Below are 22220 nucleotides of genomic sequence, written 5' to 3' on the forward strand. Positions count from 1 at the left end.
TCGCGAGAGAGAGCGGGGGCGCGAGAGAGAGCGGGGGCGCGAGAGAGAGCGGGGGCGCGAGAGAGAGCGGGGGCGCGAGAGAGAGCGGGGGCGCGAGAGAGAGCGGGGGCGCGAGAGAGAGCGGGGGCGCGAGAGAGAGCGGGGGCGCGAGAGAGAGCGGGGGCGCGAGAGAGAGCGGGGGCGCGAGAGAGAGCGGGGGCGCGAGAGAGAGCGGGGGCGCGAGAGAGAGCGGGGGCGCGAGAGAGAGCGGGGGCGCGAGAGAGAGCGGGGGCGCGAGAGAGAGCGGGGGCGCGCGAGCGAGCGGGGGCGCGCGAGCGAGCGGGGGCGCGCGAGCGAGCGGGGGCGCGCGAGCGAGCGGGGGCGCGCGAGCGAGCGGGGGCGCGCGAGCGAGCGAGGGCGCGCGAGCGAGAGGGCGCGCGAGCGAGAGGGCGCGCGAGCGAGAGGGCGCGCGAGCGAGAGGCGCGCGAGCGAGAGGGCGCGCGAGCGAGAGGGCGCGCGAGCGAGAGGGCGCGCGAGCGAGGGCGCGCGAGCGAGGGCGCGCGAGAGAGAGAGAGAGGGCGCGCGAGAGAGAGAGAGAGGGCGCGCGAGAGAGAGAGAGAGGGCGCGCGAGAGAGAGAGTGGGCGCGCGAGAGAGAGAGAGTGGGCGCGCGAGCGAGAGAGAGAGGGCGCGCGAGAGAGAGAGAGAGGGCGCGCGAGAGAGAGAGAGAGGGCGCGCGAGAGAGAGAGAGAGGGCGCGCGAGAGAGAGAGAGAGGGCGCTGCGAGAGAGAGAGAGAGGGCGCGCGAGAGAGAGAGAGAGGGCGCGCGAGAGAGAGAGAGAGGGCGCGCGAGAGAGAGAGAGAGGGCGCGCGAGAGAGAGAGAGAGGGCGCGCGAGAGAGAGAGAGAGGGCGCGCGAGAGAGAGAGAGGGCGCGCGAGAGAGAGAGAGAGGGCGCGCGAGAGAGAGAGAGAGGGCGCGCGAGAGAGAGGCGCGAGAGAGAGAGAGAGGGCGCGCGAGAGAGAGAGAGAGGGCGCGCGAGAGAGAGAGAGAGGGCGCGCGAGAGAGAGAGAGAGGGCGCGCGAGAGAGAGAGAGAGGGCGCGCGAGAGAGAGAGAGAGGCGCGCGAGAGAGAGAGAGAGGCGCGCGAGAGAGAGAGAGAGGGCGCGCGAGAGAGAGAGAGGGCGCGCGAGAGAGAGAGAGAGGGCGCGCGAGAGAGAGAGAGAGGGCGCGCGAGAGAGAGAGAGAGGGCGCGCGAGAGAGAGAGAGAGGGCGCGCGAGAGAGAGAGAGAGGGCGCGCGAGAGAGAGAGAGAGGGCGCGCGAGAGAGAGAGAGGGCGCGAGAGAGAGAGAGAGGGCGCGCGAGAGAGAGAGAGGGCGCGCGAGAGAGAGAGAGGGCGCGCGAGAGAGAGAGAGAGGGCGCGCGAGAGAGAGAGAGAGGGCGCGAGAGAGAGAGAGAGGGCGCGCGAGAGAGAGAGAGAGGGCGCGCGAGAGAGAGAGAGAGGGCGCGCGAGAGAGAGAGAGAGAGGGCGCGAGAGAGAGAGAGAGAGAGGGCGCGAGAGAGAGAGGGCGCGAGAGAGAGAGAGAGAGAGAGGGCGCGAGAGAGAGAGAGAGGGCGCGAGAGAGAGAGAGAGGGCGCGAGAGAGAGAGAGAGAGGGCGCGAGAGAGAGAGAGAGAGGGCGCGAGAGAGAGAGAGAGAGAGGGCGCGAGAGAGAGAGAGAGAGGGCGCGAGAGAGAGAGAGAGAGGGCGCGAGAGAGAGAGAGAGAGGGCGCGAGAGAGAGAGAGGGCGCGAGAGAGAGAGAGAGAGGGCGCGAGAGAGAGAGAGAGAGGGCGCGAGAGAGAGAGAGAGGGCGCGAGAGAGAGAGAGGGCGCGAGAGAGAGAGAGAGGGCGCGAGAGAGAGAGAGAGGGCGCGAGAGAGAGAGAGAGGGCGCGAGAGAGAGAGAGAGGGCGCGAGAGAGAGAGGGCGCGAGAGAGAGAGGGCGCGAGAGAGAGAGAGAGAGGGCGCGAGAGAGAGAGAGAGAGGGCGCGAGAGAGAGAGAGAGAGGGCGCGAGAGAGAGAGAGAGAGGGCGCGAGAGAGAGAGAGGGCGCGAGAGAGAGAGAGAGAGGGCGCGAGAGAGAGAGAGAGAGGGCGCGAGAGAGAGAGAGAGGGCGCGAGAGAGAGAGAGAGAGGGCGCGAGAGAGAGAGAGAGAGGGCGCGAGAGAGAGAGAGAGAGGGCGCGAGAGAGAGAGAGAGAGGGCGCGAGAGAGAGAGAGAGAGAGGGCGCGAGAGAGAGAGAGAGAGAGGGCGCGAGAGAGAGAGAGAGAGAGGGCGCGAGAGAGAGAGAGAGAGAGGGCGCGAGAGAGAGAGAGAGAGAGGGCGCGAGAGAGAGAGAGAGAGGGCGCGAGAGAGAGAGAGAGAGGGCGCGAGAGAGAGAGAGGGCGCGAGAGAGAGAGAGAGAGAGAGGGCGCGAGAGAGAGAGAGAGAGAGGGCGCGAGAGAGAGAGAGGGCGCGAGAGAGAGAGAGAGAGAGAGAGAGAGGGCGCGAGAGAGAGAGAGAGCGCGCGAGAGAGAGAGAGCGCAGCGGGAGCGGAGAGAGGGAGCGCAGCGGGAGCGGAGAGAGGGAGCGCAGCGGGAGCGGAGAGAGGGAGCGCAGCGGGAGCGGAGAGAGGGAGCGCAGCGGGAGCGGAGAGAGGGAGCGCAGCGGGAGCGGAGAGAGGGAGCGCAGCGGGAGCGGAGAGAGGGAGCGCAGCGGGAGCGGAGAGAGGGAGCGCAGCGGGAGCGGAGAGAGGGAGCGCAGCGGGAGCGGAGAGAGAGAGAGAGAGAGGAGCACGGCGGGAGCGGAGAGAGAGAGAGAGAGGGAGGAGCACGGCGGGAGCGGAGAGACAGCAAGAGAGAGAGGAGCACGGCGGGAGCGGAGAGAGAGCAAGAGAGAGAGGAGCACGGCGGGAGCGGAGAGAGAGCAAGAGAGAGAGGAGCACTGCGGGAGTGCAGAGAGAGCGAGAGAGAGAGGAGCAGGGCGGGATAGGAGAGAGATCAAGAGAGGAGCACGGTGGGAGCAGCAGGAAAAAAAATAACCGAAAAGTGGCAGAATGACGTCACAATCAACAGTGAGAGCGGAGAAACAGATCGACTGGGGTGAGTTTACAGGTATACTTTTAACTTAATTTAAATCAAACAGAGCATCAAACATCACAGGCAAGCAGGTAGGCGATTGGTTTTGGAGGATGTAACCTGTTGGTGAGTATCTGGTAAGTGATTAAAGTCCATTCTCATCCCAGCGTTTAAAATAGTAAAGGAATTTGTGGTAAGTTTAATAAAATATGTAAGAAAAAGAAAAATCAAATAATTGAAGAAAATTTAGTTAATTAAAACACATTAAGGATGGCAGGACAGGTGATGTGTTACTGCTGCAGCATGTGGGAGCTCATGGATGCCAGTGTGAGCCAGGGCAAACACGTCTGCACTAAGTGTTTCTGGCTTGAACAGCTTCGGCTCAGTCATTGAACTGGAGTCCGAGCTGCAAGCACTGCAACACATCAGCAAGGGGGAAAGTTACCTGGACATTTTGTACCAGGAGGATCGGTCTTCTGATTTGGTCAGGGACAGGAGAGTGTGGCTGCAGCTGAGGCAGGTAAGGGGACCCAGAGGGCAGGAGTTTAGGAGCCTCAGCCTTTGCGATTGTCCAACTGATGTGAGGTTCTTTCAGCTTGTTTGGATGAGAATGGGGGCTGCAGGGTGGATGAGCAACCTGACCATGGCACTGTGGTACAGGAAGCCATTCAAGTGGAGTGAGAAAGGAGGAATGTGATAGTAAGTGACAGTACAGTTAGGGGGATTGACACTGTTCTCTGCAGCAAAGAGCGATAGTCCAGATGGCTGTGTTGCCTGCCCAGTACCAGGGTTCAGGACATCTGCTCAGGGCCGGAGAGGAACTTAGTGAGAGGGGGAGGATCCAGTCGTCGTGGTCCATGGTACCAATGACTTAGGCAGGACAAGGAAAGAGGTTCCGCATAGTCAGCATGAGGAACTGGGCGCCAAAGTAAGCAGAACCTCAAAAGGTAATAATCTCTGGATGGAAATTGGCATAAGGCAAATAAGATTAGAGAAATTAACACGTGGCTCAAAGACTGGTGTGATAGAAGTGGGTTCTGGTTCGTGGGGCACTGGCACCAGTACTGGGGAAAGTGGTGGCTGTACCGTTGGGACGGTCTACACCTGAACCGTGCTGGGGCCGGTGTTCTGGTGATCCGCATAACTAGGAAAGTAGAGAGGGTTTTAAACTGAATAGTGAGGGCAAGGGATCAAATTTGGGAAGATATGGTAACTCAAGATGTTGAGACAAGGCAAGAGAGAAAGGTATTAATATGGGAAATGAGAAACAGAGTGTGACTGGAAGGGACAGAGCATACAAATTAACAGATAACACTAGAGGTTACAAAAATAATAAAAGGACAAAACTAAATGATCTATATCTGAATGCATGTAGCATTCGAAACAAAACAAATGAACTGAGAGCGCAAATAGAAATAAATAAGCACGATCTGATAGCCATTACAGAGACATGGCTGCAGGACGACATAGATTGGGACCGAATATTGAAGGGTACATGGCATTTAGGAGGAAAAAGGAAGCAAGGAAAAGGTGGAGGCCTAGCTCTGTTTATTAATGATGGTATTAGCGCAATAGAGAGGGATGGCCCAAGTTCAGGAGACCAGGATACAGAAGCAGTTTGGTTAGAGATGAGAAATCATAAAGGCAAGAAGTCACTTGTGGGAGTGGTGTACAGGCCACAGAAATAATGCAGCTTGTCAGAAAGATACAGCGATAATTATGGGGGATTTTAACCTACATATAGAGTGGAAAAATCAGATGTGCAGAGGTAGCCTAGATGAGGAGTACATATAATGTTTTCGCGATAATTTCTTGGAACAATATGTTCTGAAGCCAACCATAGATCAGGCTATACTAGACCTGGTATTGTGTAACGAGATAGGATTAATTAATGACCTCATACTTAAGGCGCCCCTAGGTAGCAGCAATCATAATATGATTGAATTTTACATTCAGTTTGAGGGAGAGAAGAGTGGGTTCAAGATTAGTATTTTAAACTTTATGAGGGCATGAAAGCAGAGCTAGCTAAAGTAAACTAGCAAATCAGGTTAAGGGATAGGTCAATATAGATGCAATGGCAGACATTTAAGGGGATATTTCAGAATACACAGAATAGATACATTTTAACGAGAAAGAAAAATTCCAAGGGTGGGACCGCCATCCGTGGTTAATTAAAACAAGTTAAAGATAGTATCAAACTTAAAGAAAAAGCATATAATTGCGCAAAGATGGGAGGCAGGTCAGAATATAAAACTCGGCAAAGAATGACTAAAAGATTGATAAGGAAGGTAAAATTAGAGTATGAGAGAAAGCTAGCAAGAAATATAAAGATAGGTAGTAAGAGTTTCTATAGATATTTAAAAAAGAAAAGTTAACAAAGTGAGCGTTAGTCCTATAGAAAATGAGTCTGGGGAATTAATAATGGATAATAAGGAGATGGCAGATGAACTGAACAGATATTTTGCATTGGTTTTTACTATTGAGGATACAAGTAACATCCTAATATTAGCTGTAAGTCAGGAAATGGAAGGGAGGGAGGAACTCAAGAAAATTACAATCACCAGGGAAGTGGTACTGAACAAATTGTTGGAGCTGCGGGCTGACAAGTCCCCGGGTCCTGATGGACTTCATCCTAAGGTGTTAAAAGAAGTGGCTAGTGAGATAGTTGATGCGTTAGTTTTAATTTCCCAAAATCCCCTAGATTTGGGGAAAGTTCCATTAGATTGGAAAATAACGAATGTAACTCCTTGATTCAAAGAGGGAGGCAGACAGAAAGCAGGGAACTACAGGCCAATTAGCTTAACATCTGTCTTAGGGAAAATGTTAGAAGCTATTATTAAAGATGTTATAGCAGGGCATTTAGAAAAATTCAAGGTAATCAGGCAGAGCCAACATGGTTTTGTGAAAGGGAAATCATGATTAACCAATTTATTGGAGTTCTTTGAAGGAGTTACATGTGCTATGGATAAAGGGGAACCAGTGGATGTATTGTACTTAGATTTCCAGAAGGCAATTGATAAGGTGCCACATCAAAGGTTATTGCAGAAAATAAAAGCTCATGGTGTAAGGGGTAACATATTGGCATGGATAGAAGATTGGCTAGCTACCAAGAGAGTAGGGGCATAAATGGGTCTGGTTGGCAAGATGTAACGAGTGGTGTGCCACAGGGAACCGCGCTGGGGCCTCAACTTTTTACAATTTACATAAATGATTTAGATGAAGGGACTGAAATATGGTTGCTAAATTTGCTGATAGTACAAAGATAGGTAGAAAACTAACTTATGAACAGGACATAAGGGGGCTACAAAGGAATACAGATAGGTTAAGTGACTGGAAAAAGACCTGGCAAATGGAGTATGATGTGGGAATGTAGGAAATTGTCCACTTTGGCAGGAAGAAAAAAAAAAGCAGCATATTATGTAAATGGTGCGTGATTGCAGAGCTCTGAGATGCAGAGGGGTCTGGGTGTCCTAGTGCATGAATCGCAAAAGATTAGTATGCAGGTACAGCACATAATTAGGAAAGCTAATAGATTGTCATTTACCACGAGGGGAACTGAATACAAAAGTAGGGAGGTTATGCTTCAGCTATACACGGCATTGGTGAGACCACATCTGGAGTACTGTGTACAGTACTGGTCTCCTTATTTAAGGAAGGATGTACATGTGTTGGAGGCAGTACAGAGAAGGTTTACTAGACTAATACCTGGAATGGGCGGGCTGTCTTACGAGGAAAGATTGGACAGGCTAGGCTTATATCCACTGGAATTTAGAAGAGTAAGAGGCGACTTGATTGAAACATACAAGATCCTAAGGGGTCTTGATAGGGTGGATGTGGAACGGATGCTTCCCCTTGTGGGAGAATCTAGAACTAGGGGTCACTGTTTAAAAATAAGGGGTTGCCATTTGAGGAGGAGCAGGAGGAGAAATCTTTTCTCTCAGAGGGTCGTGGAGTCCTTGGAATTCTCTTCCTCAAAAGACATTGGAAGCAGAGTCTTTGAATATCTTTAAGGCAGAGGTAGATAGATTCTTGATAAGCAAGGGGGGATGGAAAGTTGTCGGGGGTAGGCAGAAACGTGGAGTAATCAGTTCAGTCCTGAACTTACTGAATGGCGGAGCAGGCTCGAAAGGCCGAGTGGCCTACTCCTGCTCCTAATTCGTATTAACTGAAACTGTCCAGTACAAGTTACAAAACTCAAGTCATTTTTATTGTGTTGCAATAAAAATAATTGAGCTGGTGCTTCTTAGTAAACGTATCTGAATCTGAGTATTGAGAAGGGGTTTAACACCTGAATTTTTTTATTTTATGAAACACAATGGCTCAGATTTTGCAGTAAAAATAATCATGAGGCTATCCACGCTCACCATTTTAAAACAGTAAAACTGACTGCAACATACAAGTGCAGTTAAACACAAATCAGGAACTTGCTATGAGTTGTCCTGCTCGCCAAGAAGTTTCACCATAACAGTATCTCACCGACAGACTTGGCATTGAAATACATGGAAGGACATGTAGTTGGGATTTTTGCAATGATAAGTACCCACAAAAAACATACCAGAAAAAAAGTTAGGGATTATCCATTCAAGTGTAAATGAAATTTTAAACAGCGTGGTATGTCTCAATTACTGCCAAGTCACCTTTCTGGTACAGAAAATTTACTTTTACAAGTGTGAAGTCTCATTCCAACAGATTTTAATTATTGTAGGAGATTTTTAAAAAATTATTTCATTTTTTCTTTGCCTCTTCTCTCTCAACCCCATCTTTCGTTCCCTCTCTTTATTTTGCTTTCTGTACATAATTTGGCATTGAATTAAATATTCTAGCTTATTGCTTCCTGGTTCAGACTACAAGCAGAAATTTTGTTCCAGGGTCGGGACCCCGACGTCGGGTGCACTTCTGGTTACTGACCCTGCTTCGTGTCAGCATCAACTGCCTGATGTGATTTTTGAAGGGATGGCCAATTAGCAGCCAGGGAGAGTGCTCACCATCCAATTAAGGACGGCGGGCGGGATCCCGAGACTGGAGGGCCAATAGCAGGCCCTCCAGCCCTGAGAGATTGGTAGCCTCATCATCAGAGGTGGGATCTGCCAATGTAGATAGGAGAGAGAGGCTGCCTCAAAATGGAGGTTCCTCTGAAGACTTTTGGAGGTGGTGAGAATTAACTGGCCATATCTGTCAGACTGCTGCTGTGGAGGGCATCTGGCCATCTTGCAATCGTGGCCATGTGGATCATAAATGTTAAATGGAGCACTGGCCCCTTGGTCTGCTGCCTCCAGCCCCTGGCAGGGCTTCAGCCGTTGTTGGGAGCCCGCCGGCATCTGGCAATTACAGTCAACCTCAGAACATTAGTGGTAATTGGCCCTTTAATTGACTCAAAAGGTGACCTGCTGCTTGCAGGCACTTACGTCACCCCCTCGAACCTGTCTGTCCAGAGGCAGGAAAATGCTGGCAAACTGACATGCTGCTCTCTGACACCAATTTTTGAGCTTCCTGGCTCCGGACCCACCTCCAATGGAAATTGAAAATTCCGTCCCACATGTCTCAGTAAGGATTCTCCAATTTGATTAAGGAGATATGTAGTTGTTTTACCACAGGCCCCAGATCAGCTGGAGAGGGCGTCGCAAATCGCTGGAAGTTTCAGTGCAAAATCCCATAGAATGTCTGTGGGCAAGTGCAAGTGTGATGACTGGCCAGTGCCATTCATTCGCTGCTGACCGCAAGATCCAGGCATTTTACATCAATAACTGACCTGCACACCATAAAATTGTAAACCATACATTTAAGTGTACTCATACTTATTTGTGCTTTCAAATAAATGGGAACATAGACAGCATGTACACTACCATATATCAGATAGGTCATTACACTTGCGTAGATGGAGATTCTCCAACATCAGATTCATCAACTCTTAAATTCCATTGTGACTAAGATTCACAATTATTCAAGCTATAATGTAATAAAAATGAAACAAAGTTGATAACGCCCTAAAAAATTGTGAATCTTGTTTCATGGGATGTTTTACACTAAAGGCAATATATAAATGCAAGTTGTGGTTTTATTCTCCACCATTACATTTTATATGTTCAACTTTTAGTTTCATATTCTTTATCGTATGGACTACCTGAGATATTCAGTATTTGCACTGAAAAACTAAGTTTGCTGAAATACATCACATTGCCACGTCACAAAGTGGGCCAAGGGAGAACGAAGAGATATGGGAAAGGCAAAACTCCTCCTATAACAGAGCAGAAGACAGTCATGTGAAAACTGAAGATATGTGAAGATTGTTAAAGGCTCGGAGGTATAAAGCAAATCATTTGACTTGTGCTGCATATTTCATCAGTTACATGAATTATCCTAAACATTGTAGTAAGAAATGGCTGAGCTGTCAACCATTCCTTAGTCCTCCTTTGGTCGTACTTCATGCTTTCAAAATGTTGGTCAGAGAAAGTTTGCAATCACATGTTTTATACGCAATCCCCGTCAGTGATAATGTATTTAAAAGGGAAGAAAAGTATGGTTGGGGGGAGGGGGGTGGTGGCGGGAAGGTAGGTGAGTGAAAGAGCACTTTCAATACAAAATTCTTAATATGCAGGTTCTCCTTTTCTGTGAGGCTGTCTACTGGCATCAATTATAAGGAGCATACTGGACAGGGTCCATTATACAGACCATTTGGAACTCAAAAATGACCCAGAAGCCATTCTGGAGCAGCCCCAAATGAGAAAACCCCATTACTAGTTAGGAGCGTGAAATTCTCAACCTTTAACTAGGCTTTCTAGAATTTGGCAGTCTTCCGATATAGTTTCAAGCTGAAAACTCAGCAACAATGCAAGACTAAGAAACACCAGTGAATGTAGATGTGCTATGATGATGTGACAATTTAGTAGCATTTTCATCATCATGCAGCCTAACTTGATTAAAAACTAATGTAACATTTAGCATTCCACACACTAAATATCTACTTCAAATTGATTTGATACAATGCAGCATGTCGTTCTTAGCCAAGCACAATTTGAAATGTGAATTTCAGAAAGGTGCTATGATGGGATATACAATATTGCAGTTTGTATAGTTACGCTTTAGACTCTGCAGATTCAGAAGATGCAACTATTTATAAGTTTATTTTGTATCTAAAGCTGTAATATCAAAAAAACAAAAACCACAAGAACAAAATTTGACTTAAAGGAAAGACCGGGAGGTGATGCTTTTATATTGAAAAATACTCCCCCATTTTAAAGGAAAAACATTACGCTCCAGAGAAATGTAAGCAACTTTATAAAGTAACTTTAAAAATCAGTTTGCTTACCAGACACAGCTTAGGTTCTTCCTTATTGTTAGATAATTTCAGGGACATCACCAACAGAAAGCATTCTTATGTCCCAGAACAATTCCATGGGAAACAGTAGGCACAGCTACAATTCTAGCCTTGACACACAGTCAGTCTGAGTCTCGTTGTTTCCTATGGAGTTGCTGGGGGATGTTCACCATCAGCAGTGTCAACATAGTTCCCTAGTCAGTCTTCCATATCCACTTAAAAACCAAAAATCACATTTTCCTAATGCTAACATTTCTTATATAAAAAAGGGAGCATTTCAAATAAAACCAACTTCCCTTCCCTTTAGATATCTATGGTTTGAATAGTAACTGATGTTAATGGATCGCTTTAGTTTAGCTTTAAGGCTAGCAAAGGGATAGGTTTGATTGGGAAAATTGCCTAATTCAAAGTATTTCTAATCTGGATGAAACTTAATTTTCAAAACTTCTGCATTCCATTACTCGATGAAGTTACATTTTTTACTTTAAGTATCAGGTCGGAAACATTGCCTGAAAATTTGAGAAACAAAAAGGTAGTGGCATAGGCCCCCTTCATAAACGTACCACAACTTCCAAGATACTGGCGTCACTTAAGTTAAGCCAATCGTGGTGAACCAGGCTTTGTCCTGGAAACCGGTAGTGAGCTGCACTCGACTGGATTTCTTCATTCATTCTATCGCGCCAAGCTTTTAGCGGCGCCTTACACTGATGCAGAGTTTTTTTTGAGAGGGTTGCTGGCCGGCTTTGCGCCGCTTTGTCCCGCTACCCCTGCGAGCCGACTCTCGGCTCCATGCACCGAACGCGCTCCCGATGCACCGGAGTTCGGCCCGGCCTCCGCCGCGCTTCCCTCACGCCAATGTTTCCCTGAACGGCGACGGGAGAGCACTCCGGCCGCCCCCCGCTTACCTTGCATCGCCGCTCCCCGAAATTAAGGCCCGATTCCCTCTAGTTTGTCAACATCGTTCAGCCACTCCGCTCCGCCATCTTGGTTCCAGCTGCACGCTGGGTAATACGGGGGCTCGGACGGGGACAGTCTCAAGCGCGGCCGAACCGCCCCGGCAAACCGCGCAGGTGCAGGGCCGGGCTGCAAAGGAGGAACTCAATCCAACAACAACAACCACTTGGATTTGTATAGCGCCTTTTAACGTAATGAAACGTCTCAAGGCACGTTACAGGAGTATTATAAAAGAAAATATGACACCGAGCCACATAAAGAGATGTTAAGTCAGATGACCAAGAGTTTGGTCAAAGAGGTAGCTTTGAGGAGTGATTTAAATAAGGAGGAAAGCGAGGTGTAGCGAGAGTATTCCAGAGCTTGAAGCCGAGGCAACCGAAGGCACAGCCAACAATGGTGGAGCGATTAAAATCAGGGATGCACTAGATACCAGAATTAGAGGAGCACAGATCTCGCAGGGTTGTGGGGCTGGAGGAGATTAGAGAGATAGGGAGGGGCGAGGCCATGGAGGGATTTGAAAACAAAGATGTTGCTTGACTGGGAACCAATGTAGGTCAGCGAGCACAGGGGTGATAGGGAATGGGACTTCAGTTAAGACATGGGCAGCAGAGGTTTGGATGACTTCAAGTTTACAAAGAGTAGAATGTGGCTGGATTCAACTCTCAAGATGCTGTCTGACCTGCTGAGCATTTCCAGCATTCGCTAAAGTTCTTTCTCAATGTATGATTTATTAAACTGGTTAGTCATGTTCTTGCCATGTAGTTCAAGTCATGCAAGAACTTCAAATAAAAAACAAAATTATCTTCATAATCAATACATGCATGACATTTTAAGTTTGATTCACGTTCATTGGGTTAATGCAATCAAGGAAAGACGTTTGGCTCTGCTCATGTTTCTAAAGAGAAAAACTAATGGCGCTCCCAGTACATCATACAAGTGGTACGTCGCTTTCCTCCTCTCAGACACTCCTTTAAACCTACCTCTTTGGCCAAGCTTTTGGTCATCTGCCCGATTATCTCCTTATGTGGCTCGGTGTCATATCTTATTTTGTAATGCCCCTGTGAGGTGACTTGGGATGCTTTATTAAGTTAAAGGCACTATATAAATGCAAGTTGCTGTTGGTTCTTCATCGACTGTGCTTTTATATTATAGGTGTGCAGCAAATGGGAGATCTGTGTAGTCACTGCTATTTTATGGGCAAACATGGCAGACAAGTTGCTCACAGCCAGAATCATAAAAAAACAATGAGATGAATGACCAGTTAATCTATTCTATTGGTTGAGGGAGGAATGTGGGCCAGGGCAGTGAAAAGCCTCTCCTGCACTTCATTGAGAATAGTAGTATGGGACTTTTACATCCTCCGGAACAGGCAGCTCGAGTCTCGGCTTAATGTCTCAACTGACGATGCAGCACTTCCTCAGTATTGCATTGAATTGTCAGCCTAGGTTATAAATAAGTGAATGGCTGTAAACACAAATATTATATCATTACAGTATTCCCACTGAAATTATTTAGAACGAGGCTTAATATTTTGGATGTTATTAAAGTGTTAAAATTGGCATATTTGTTGGGATGAACTGAACTGAAAATGGAAAGGAACAACTTGTAAAAGTGTTCCCATTGATAATTTAGATTTCTGGAGCTGGATTTTCAAAACAGGGTCGGGAACCTGATGCCCCAATAATTTCCAAGTCCTGACCCCACACTCCGTCTGCAACACTCACGTGAGGTTATTTTGATATGTTAATGTCCTAATTGGGCAGGAGTGAGCTTGGCGCCCAATTAGTGGCACCGAGCGTCTCCAGGAGGTAAGAGCTGCCTGTGGAGTGTGACTGGCAAAGGCAGACGGCAGCCATGTTTGGACCTGCCGCTGTCTTGACGACGAGAGCAAGCAGCTCCCTCGAGGGCCAGCAGCAAAAAGGAAGAAAACCGTGTTGAAAAATCCAAATCTAAGGTAATGCCCATGATCCATCCAAAGATCCCTGAGGGGTCCATCATTTTTAACCTTACAAAAAAAAAGTTGCCCTTCGCCCCGCTGTGAATCGGACAGCTGTGCACTAATGTGTACAAGACAGTTCGGGTTCGCTGAAATCCAAATTGAAAATGGCAGCCTCAACCTCCCCAACCCCTTAACAAGCTCCACTAGGAGCTAAATGGGCCGTTAACTGGAGGCGAGCAGGTTCCCCGTTCCCTCACCCCTGCCTTCACTTCAAAAATTGAAGTCTGTCCCGGAGGCATGGTGATCAAGCGATGCCCTCTGGGACTGCGATTTTTAAATCACGTCTGCACCCAGTCCTGACCCCACCGGCATTTGAAAGTCCGGCTTCCAATTTTTACTTCTGACAGATTTGTAAAAATAAATGAAAAATAGTTTCGCTATATAAAAAAGCTACTTAGATTTATACAGCATCATTAACTTAAAAGATCCCAAGGTAATTCATAATTGGTGGTGGTGGTTGGTGGTGGGGGTCGGGGGGGGAGGAGTTGCAGATGTGGGTGGACAGACTTAAGCAGGAATAGAAGGGAATTTTTGGGAGATAGCTGAAAATGTGGCTGAAGAGATGGGTTTTGAGAAATTTTTAAAATTATTTCACGGGATGTGGGTGTCACTGGCTAGGGCAGCATTTATTGCTCAACCCTAATTGCCCTTGAGAAGGTGATGGTGAGCTGCCTTCTTACACCGCTGCAGTCCATGTGGGGTAGGTGCATCCACAGTGCTGTTAGATAGGGAGTTCCAGGATTTTGATCCAGCGACAGTGAAGGAACATCGATGTAGTTCCAAGTCAGGATGGCGTGTGGCTTGGAGGGAACTTGCTGGTGGTGGTGTTTCCATGCATCTGCTGCCCTTGTCCTTCTAGGTAGTAGAGGTTGCTGGTTTGGAAGGTGCTGTCGAAGGAGCCTTGGTGAGTTGCTGCAGTGCATCTTGTAGATGGTACACACTGCTACCACTGTGCATCAGTGGTGGAGGGGGTGACGTTGAAACTGGTGGATGGGGTGCCAATCAAGCAGGCTGCTTTGTCCTGGATGGTGTTGAGCTTCTTGAGTGTTGTTGGTGCTGCACTCATCCAGGCAAGTGGAGAGTATTCCATCACACTCCTGACTTGTGCTTTGTAGATGGTGGACAGGCATTGGGGAGTCAGGAGGTGAGTTACTTGCCACAGAATTCCCAGCCTCTGACCTGCTTTTGTAGCCACAGTATTTATATGGCTGGTCCAGCTCAGTTTCTTCACACCCTGGTACACTCCAGGATGTTGATAGTGGGGAATTCAGCAATGGTAATGCCATTGAACATGAAGGGAAGATGGTTGGATTCTCTCTTGTTGGTGATGGTCATTGCCTGGCACTTGTGTAGCGCAAATGTAACTTGCCACTTATCAGCCAAAGCCTGAATGTTGTCCAGGTCTTGCTGCATATGGACATGGACTTCAGTATCTGAGGATTCGTGAATGGTGCTGAAGATTTTGCAATCATCAGTGAACCGACCTTATGATGGAGGGAAGGTCATTGATGAAGCAGCTGAAGATGGTTGGGCCTAGGACATTTATGAAGGTTGGAGAAAATTATAGCAAGGTGCATGGGCTTAGATCAGAGTTCTAGTCCATAAGGCCAGGTATCTGAAGGCTCTGCCTAAGATAGTAGAGGAAGTAATGAGAGGATTGCACAGTACACTAGAATTGGAAGAGCAGCAGGTCATTGGCTGGAGGAATAAGGATATAGAGAAATTTTTAGGATGAGGGATACACTGTTTGGGGAAGCCAATTAAGGTAAGTAGGGAGGGGTGATAGGTAAGTGGTACCTTGTGCAGGATAGATGAGTTCTGAATGGGCTGGAACTCATGGAGGTTGATGTTTAGGGGACAGATAAAGAAAACATTGGAAAGGTTAGGTCTGGAGGTGACAAAGTTTTTCAGTTGCTTGGAGGCGAGACAGTGTTGGAGAAGGATGATATTTTGGAGGTGGAAGCCTTGGTGATGGAATGAATGGAGGGTTTGAAGCTCAGCTCAGGATTGAGCAGCACACTACAGCTGTGCATCACTGAGCTGAACTTGAACTGAAATCCAGGAAGGGATTAGAGGTTGAGACAAGTTTCTACTGGGGCTGAACAGGATAACTTTGATCACGTTAATGGAAGAATGTGCAGGGCTGCGGGGAGAAGGCTAGGGTGTGTCACAAGGTAAATTGCTCTTTCGGAGAGCCAGTGCAGACACGAAGGGCTGAATAGCCTCCTGTGCTGTAACAATTCTGTGATTCTGTAATACTGATCTGCAAAAAGTTCTGGGTCATTCCCTATCATGATGCCAAGCAGAAAACACAGTGGACTTGATTTTCAATCCGGTGTCAGGAACCCAACGCCCGGGTAATTTCCAGTTCCCAATCCCACACCTCCTCTGCGTCACTCTCGCAACACTATTGGTAAACACAGGAGGTGAGCTTGGCGCTAGGCTCTGATTGCCTCCAGGAGGTCGGAGCTGCCTGCCTGGCACCAGAGGCAAAGGCAAGCGACAGCCATAATGGGGCCTACCACTGCCTTGCCACAGAAAGCAGGCAGCTCCTCAGAGAGACATCACATATAAAATGGTACGGAGGCAAAACGTCCAAAACAAAGGTACTGCATACGTCCCCGCGCAGGATACTGGGACTCCCAATAATTATATACATTTAGAAAATCACTTTCCATTTGCCCCAGACTGTTGGGGTTCACTGGAATCCCCTTCCAAAATTGCAGTGCCAACTTCATTTGTCTGTTAACAAGCTCTGAAAGGAGCTTAATGGTCCCCTAATAGGAGATGAGCATCTTCCCTGTTTCCACCCCCGTAGCACTGACATTGAAAATCACGGACTGTCCCGGAGGCGACGGACCCACAATCTTCAAATTGCATCTGCACCGGCTCCCGTTCCTGCAGCCCTTTGAAAGTCCGACCCAGTTACTGTCACAGAGAGGTAATTCTGGGTGTTATTGGTCTACATATAAAAACTGACGCCATACTTAAGAGTAATATAAAGATTAGAAATAGGAGGTTAATGACAGATCCTTGGAGCACAATGGTGGTGACTGCATGGGTACAGGGTGCCTTTGCAAGAATGAGACTGCTGCATTTGGCCAGGCAGGAATGTTAGGATGGTGCTAGAGAAGTGGACAATGCAGTGTGGCAGCTGAGTAGGATAGCGTGGTTAAATGTGCCGAAAACTACAAAGATGCACTTGTGTCTGTCATACAGAATCTTGTTGATGACTTACATGAAGGCTGTGTCAGTTCTGTGAACTAGATGGAAACCTGATTGCAGGGGTTCAAACAGGGAGTGGTGGTCAAGGATTAACATTTACAGTACCTTGGCGAGGAAGAGGAGATTAGAGATAGGGCAGAAGCTGTCGAGGATGGTGGATCAAAGGTAGGGTTTTTCAAAAATGAGTGATTCAGGCAGCTTTGCAAGGTGGTGAGAGTGCCGAAGGAGATGGATGATGCAGTTGACAACAGTTGAGTGTTGAGGAGCTAGGTTGTGAATGTGGACCTCATCGGGGAGATGAGTCTGATGAGTACTGGGGTGAAGCGAGGGTGAAACTATAATGTACATTTTGTGTAGAGGGTGAGCTGGACATATTCAGGAAGAGCATAAGAGTTGGAGGAGATTGAGGCAAATGAGTGAATAGCCTTAATTTTGTGGACAAAGAAATCCACTAACCTCTTGCAACTGGCATCAGCTACAAGAACAAGGGCAGGAAGGGGAGTTCAATGGAGGTATTTAAATAATTTTAAGGAGGCTTTTCAGAATTCTATTGTCAAAATTTACACTGGATGACCAATATAACTAACTGTGTAATTGCTATTGCTTATTAAATTTAATACAGGTTTTATATGTCAAGCTCAGGCAGCTTATGGCCAGGATTTTGTCTTAGTGATGGGGCTCTTGATCACCAGCAAAAGCATTGGCGGGAGCCCTGCATCGCCTCCTCAGGGGAAGGCCTGCCAAATCAAGTGCTAATTAGGCACTTAAGTGGACAGTGACGGTCTTCTCCAGGATCAAGGAACTCGGTGACGGAAGTCCCGCCTCTTGAGAGCTGTCAGCCAATCAGAGGCCGCCAGTTCTTTAACTGAGCAAGGTCACCGTGGAGACGGTGGCTGCTGCAGGTACTGTACTCACCCGAGGCCCCAGAACCAGTTCAAGGTGAGTCACAGTGGGAGGGGTTTCACGGGATGAGGGTCTTGGGGGAGGGAGTTGTGGGGGGTGGCGGGGTCGGCAGCAAGGGCTGGGGAGTGGCTCTCAGCCCCTCCTTCCCAATGCCGGCTCCCTCGTTCAGGCACTAAGTGCCTTTTAACAAGGGACCCTCCACCCACCCCAAAGCCGGCAAGCAACCCGCATGCGTATGCTTGGTGTGCTCCCTGTGTGGCAACAGGCCTGCCTGCCGCTGGGCGAATTCCGGCGGTAGCGGGATGAGGCCCTTAATTGGGCATTAATTGTTCACAGGCCTTCCTGCCCCAGACTTAATTTGGGTGGAGGACGGAAGGTGGTGGGGTCCTTCCCCGCCACCATCCCACCCGATTATATGCTCTCCCCGCCTCCAAATCCAACATGGGGGAGAGCATAAAATTCCCCCCATGTGGCTGTTCATACATTGATATCTTACAGGCCAATTAATCATTTTAATTTGAGCACATATACTGCAGCCATAAATTGTAGTATGTATCCAAGATTTTTGTTTGTGCAATAGAAAAGGAATTTACATTAAATAACCTCACGCTGTGAAACCCAAGATAAGAAAACTGCAGCCAAGGACAAAGTACATTAACAAGAAGATCATGTACTCTTGTGACTGGAAGTATGATGTAATGTACATTAGTGCTACAGGCTACTTTATTTTAAAATGCATTAAGCTGCAGTGCTATCCATTCAAGGCACTTTAATCTTCTGTCAAATTAGTTTAGCCCTGACTAGAGGAATGAAAACTAAAGAAGATCAAAAATATTCATGCAAATAGAAACAGGCTAAATTAGTTAAGATATGATGGTTTGTGAATGTTTGAGAGAGTGTATGTGGGGGTGGGGGACCAATATCATGAAATGTATCTGATACCCAATTATGGTCAGTTGATATGTCAAGAGATTGATTGGATGAATTTAGGCAATGGACATTGGAGTCTGCAAAGATTCTGGACTAAATCGGAAATGTTTTGAACTGCAAAATTGTAGTTATACAGAATATTGGATTATTACAAAAGAGACTGAAAATGTAGAAGGCTAAATTTGTGACTACCAGAAAGCAATTGTTGAAATTATACTATTGCTTGTGAGGTAGTCTGAGTGTTTGAAGATCTGAAAGGCAGTTACAGAATAAATGCAGACAATCTTTGTGAATGATAGAGCAAAGTTAATTACCAGTTTGTATCGGTCGGCAACTCAACTAATATTAAAATTAGTGCTCAGCGGGACCTCAGGTGTTATCATGTGCTGACATTTACTATCAAACAGAAATGGCTGTTTGCAGCAAATTAAGTCTGAGACCTTCTCCCCTGCAAGGCTTCTATTCACTTATGATGCTTTGAGGATATTCAATCTTGCAAAGATATTTTGCTAGTCCTTTGCTGAATGAGATGGCAAATGATACATAAAACATATTTCGTTAAAACACCACCTTGTGATTATTTGCTCAAGGAACACTGGGCTGGATATTAACTCAAAGATGGGGAGGGTATATGGGGGGGGGGGGGGGATGCTTTGAGGGAGGGAAACCCATAAGAACAGGTTTCCCTCAGGTCCTGCCCCATTTAATGACAGGACCTGATAAGCAAATTTCTTCTCTGTTTCCTGGCTGCAGCCAGGCAGATTGAGAGGCTGTCTGACTGTCGACTGGGTAGACCTTCAGCATCAGGTCACAGCCAGGGAGCAGAGAGCGGGGAGAGGGAGATCAGAATGTGGAAGGATGGTGGGTGAGGGAAGATTGGAGGCCAGGGGAAGATGGGGTTCCAAAGCAGTGGGGAGATTGGAGGCCTGAAGACAGATCTGAGGCCTGAGCAAACTGGGGGAGAGCGGAAACTTTATAGAGGAGATTGGAAGGGTCACGGGGTGGGGATCTAAAAGGGTGCTGGGGGGAGGGCGGGGTGGGGTGGGTGGAAAGGGTTAGGGGGTCCAATCACAGGGATGGTGGGGGTTGTTGGTGAAGCAGGCAACTGGAAGCTACTTAGCTGGATCCAGTGGTCCTCGTCTCCTTTTAGCTGCTGCGTTTCCTGAGGCCCAGTAAACTGAACCAGCCAGAGGGTTCATAAAACATCATAAGTGGATAGAAGCCTTGCAGGGGAGAAGGTCTCAGACTTAATTTGCTGCAAACAGCCATTTCTGTTTGATGGTAAATGTCAGCACATGATAACACCTGAGGTCCCGCTGAGCACTAATTTTAATATCAGTTGTGTTGCAAAGCTATACAAACTGGTAATCACAAGTAATTGTATAATTTCAACAATTGCTTTCTGGTAGTCACAAATTTAACTTTCTACGTTTTCAGTCTCTTTTGTAATAATCCAATATTCTGTATAACTACAATTTTGAAGTTCAAAACATTTCCGATTTAGTCCAGAATCTTTGCAGACTTCAATGTCCATTGCCTAAATTCATCCAATCAGTTAAATTTAAAATGGTGGTTAAATATGAGGCACGCAGCTTTCATTATAATATCTAAGTTGCCAAACCACTTCCTGGGAATGGGCTGGTTGCCCACCCCCACTTCCAGCTCTCTTAAAACCCAAAGTGGGCGGGTTGGAGGTGGGTTGGGGGATCAATTTTTTTAACATTTTAAAGTCGCTGCCAACCTCAACCCACCTGTTTTTGGGGGTTAAAATTCTCCCCACTGAGTTTATTAATCTTAATTTGCTTGTGACAAAATGTGACAGTTCATACAGCCCCTCATGCTGTTTTACTGCAATACTAGTGGAAAAATCTAAAAGAGCAAGATAGCCCAATCGGGTTTTCTAGAAATAAGATATTGTGTCAGTGACACAGTTAGGATAAACCTTATTATGGTTAAAGTCAGGAACTATCCATGTGGAATAAATCACATCTATGAATCTGTCTCTACCAAGACAAACTAGCTACACCCCAATATGTTGTCCCTACAATGGCTTTAGATCTGTAAATTTATCTTTAGTATTAAAAAAATTACTGCATTCATTTTTGCACTTTTATTTTTAATACACACCCCTGAATGGAATCATATCTCTAATTGCAGTTGATTCATTGAGTCGTATGGCTCCATAATATATCCGAACTCCTGGGCGATATCTTTATAAGATTTTATTGAAAATCATTTGCTAAATTAATCTTTATACATTGCAGTAACAATGACCCATTGGTTTTTTGGAACTAAAAACTGAAGACACTCTTAAAAAGCAAATCGAGGGCCCAAGTTTAGTCGCCAGAAATAGGTGGGCAATTAAAATCAGGACAGTATCTCTCTGATCCAGCTGCTTTTCACCAGAATGTAATTTAATCAGCGTTTTTTAGCAGGTGTGTAGGATACCTGCCGGAAGGCAGCTCAGTCCTGCTATAATTATGCAGATCATCCTCTAATGACATGTTGAGGGTTTTCCCTTAACCACTATTATTTATTTATTTCTAGATACAGCACTGAAACAGGCCCTTCAAGTCTGTGCCGACCATCAACCACCCATTTATACTAACCCTACACTAATCCCATATTCCTACCACATCCTCACCTTCCCTATATTCCCCTACCACCTACCTATACTAGGGGCAATTTATAATGGCCAATTTACCTCTCAACCTGCAAGTCTTTGGCTGTGGGAGGAACCCGGAGCACCCGGAGGAAACCCATGCGATTCACAGGGAGAACTTGCAAACTCCACACAGGCAGCACCCAGAATTGAACCCGGGTCGCTGGAGCTGTGAGGCTGCGGTGCTAACCACTGCGCCACTGTGCCGCCCATTTCTTGGAGATTTCCACTTTGATAACCCTCACATGCAGCAGCTTGGCTGATCAGTGGAGCAATGGTTATATATCAAGGCACCTTACATCAAGGAGGGGAGGTGTAATAACTGACAGAGAGCAATATGCCTTCACTTGATGCATGCCTGCTCCCTGCCCTATCCCACACCAGTCGATTGGAGATTACGGGCAGGATTTTCGTGCAGGCTTCGGGACTCCGAAGTTGGGACCAAATGGGGGTCCCAAGCCCACACTTGCCAGGAGCCATACCGGGGGAGCTATTTTCCTGGAGACAGCTTCCTAATTGGCCACTTCTGAGCTTATCATGAGGATTAAGGATGGTGGGCGGGCCAGCGAATCTAGACCTTCGGCAGCTCCGAGACAGGTGGCTGCTGCTGAGGCAGGCAGGAGAACACGAGGACACCTGAAAAATGGAAGCCCCCTTGGAGGGGTAAAACTAATTCAATTTTTTAGAGAGGGGAAGGCAACAGGCCCTGTAGAATGGAAAGGAATGGAAAGGAAAGGAAAGGAAAGGCCCCCCCGCCTCTCCCCGGGAGATCACTGGGGCTGCAGGGGCGGCCTTTCCTTCTGCAGCCCCGTCAATGTGGTATGGGGCCTCCGATGGTCTCCCACCCTACCACAGGAAGGCTGCCTCCATTGAGGTGGCGGCCTCCGCACGTGGCAGGCCATTTGAAACATGCCTAATTGGTGCCATAATTATTTAAATTGGCTGCCCGCCTCCCTTCAGCAGGCAGCCAATCCCTATCCCAGATCACCTGGGAAAACTTAACCAGCTCGCTGCTATTTTCCTGCCCACCCCAATACCAACCTTGCCACCCCGGGGCTGGAAAAATTCTGCTCTATTATTGGCCAATGATCATGATTGTCCTGTCTTCCAGTTTTCATGAGGAATTAACATTACCTGTATTGAAGTTTTGGATTGTAAACACGCTAA

The 22220-nt window shown here is 47.6% G+C and overlaps 1 protein-coding gene across 2 annotated transcripts in view; it reads right to left on the minus strand.

Moving 5' to 3' along the window:
* The window catches only part of znf281b (zinc finger protein 281b), a 57789-nt gene extending 46416 nt beyond the window's left edge, over window positions 1-11373 (minus strand). Inside the window, exons 1-2 of one of the 2 annotated variants that reach the window (XM_068013351.1) lie at window positions 11286-11373; window positions 9187-9300 (exon numbers count right to left, since the gene is read on the minus strand). The gene's annotated coding sequence lies outside the window, so the exon portion shown is untranslated. The remainder of the gene's footprint in view (window positions 1-9186; window positions 9301-11285) is intronic. The other variant, XM_068013350.1, reaches the window with a different exon arrangement.
* Window positions 11374-22220: the final 10847 nt, after the last annotated feature.

Source organism: Heterodontus francisci, chromosome 33 (assembly GCF_036365525.1).
Source record: "Heterodontus francisci isolate sHetFra1 chromosome 33, sHetFra1.hap1, whole genome shotgun sequence".
NCBI classification, from domain to species: domain Eukaryota; kingdom Metazoa; phylum Chordata; class Chondrichthyes; order Heterodontiformes; family Heterodontidae; genus Heterodontus; species Heterodontus francisci.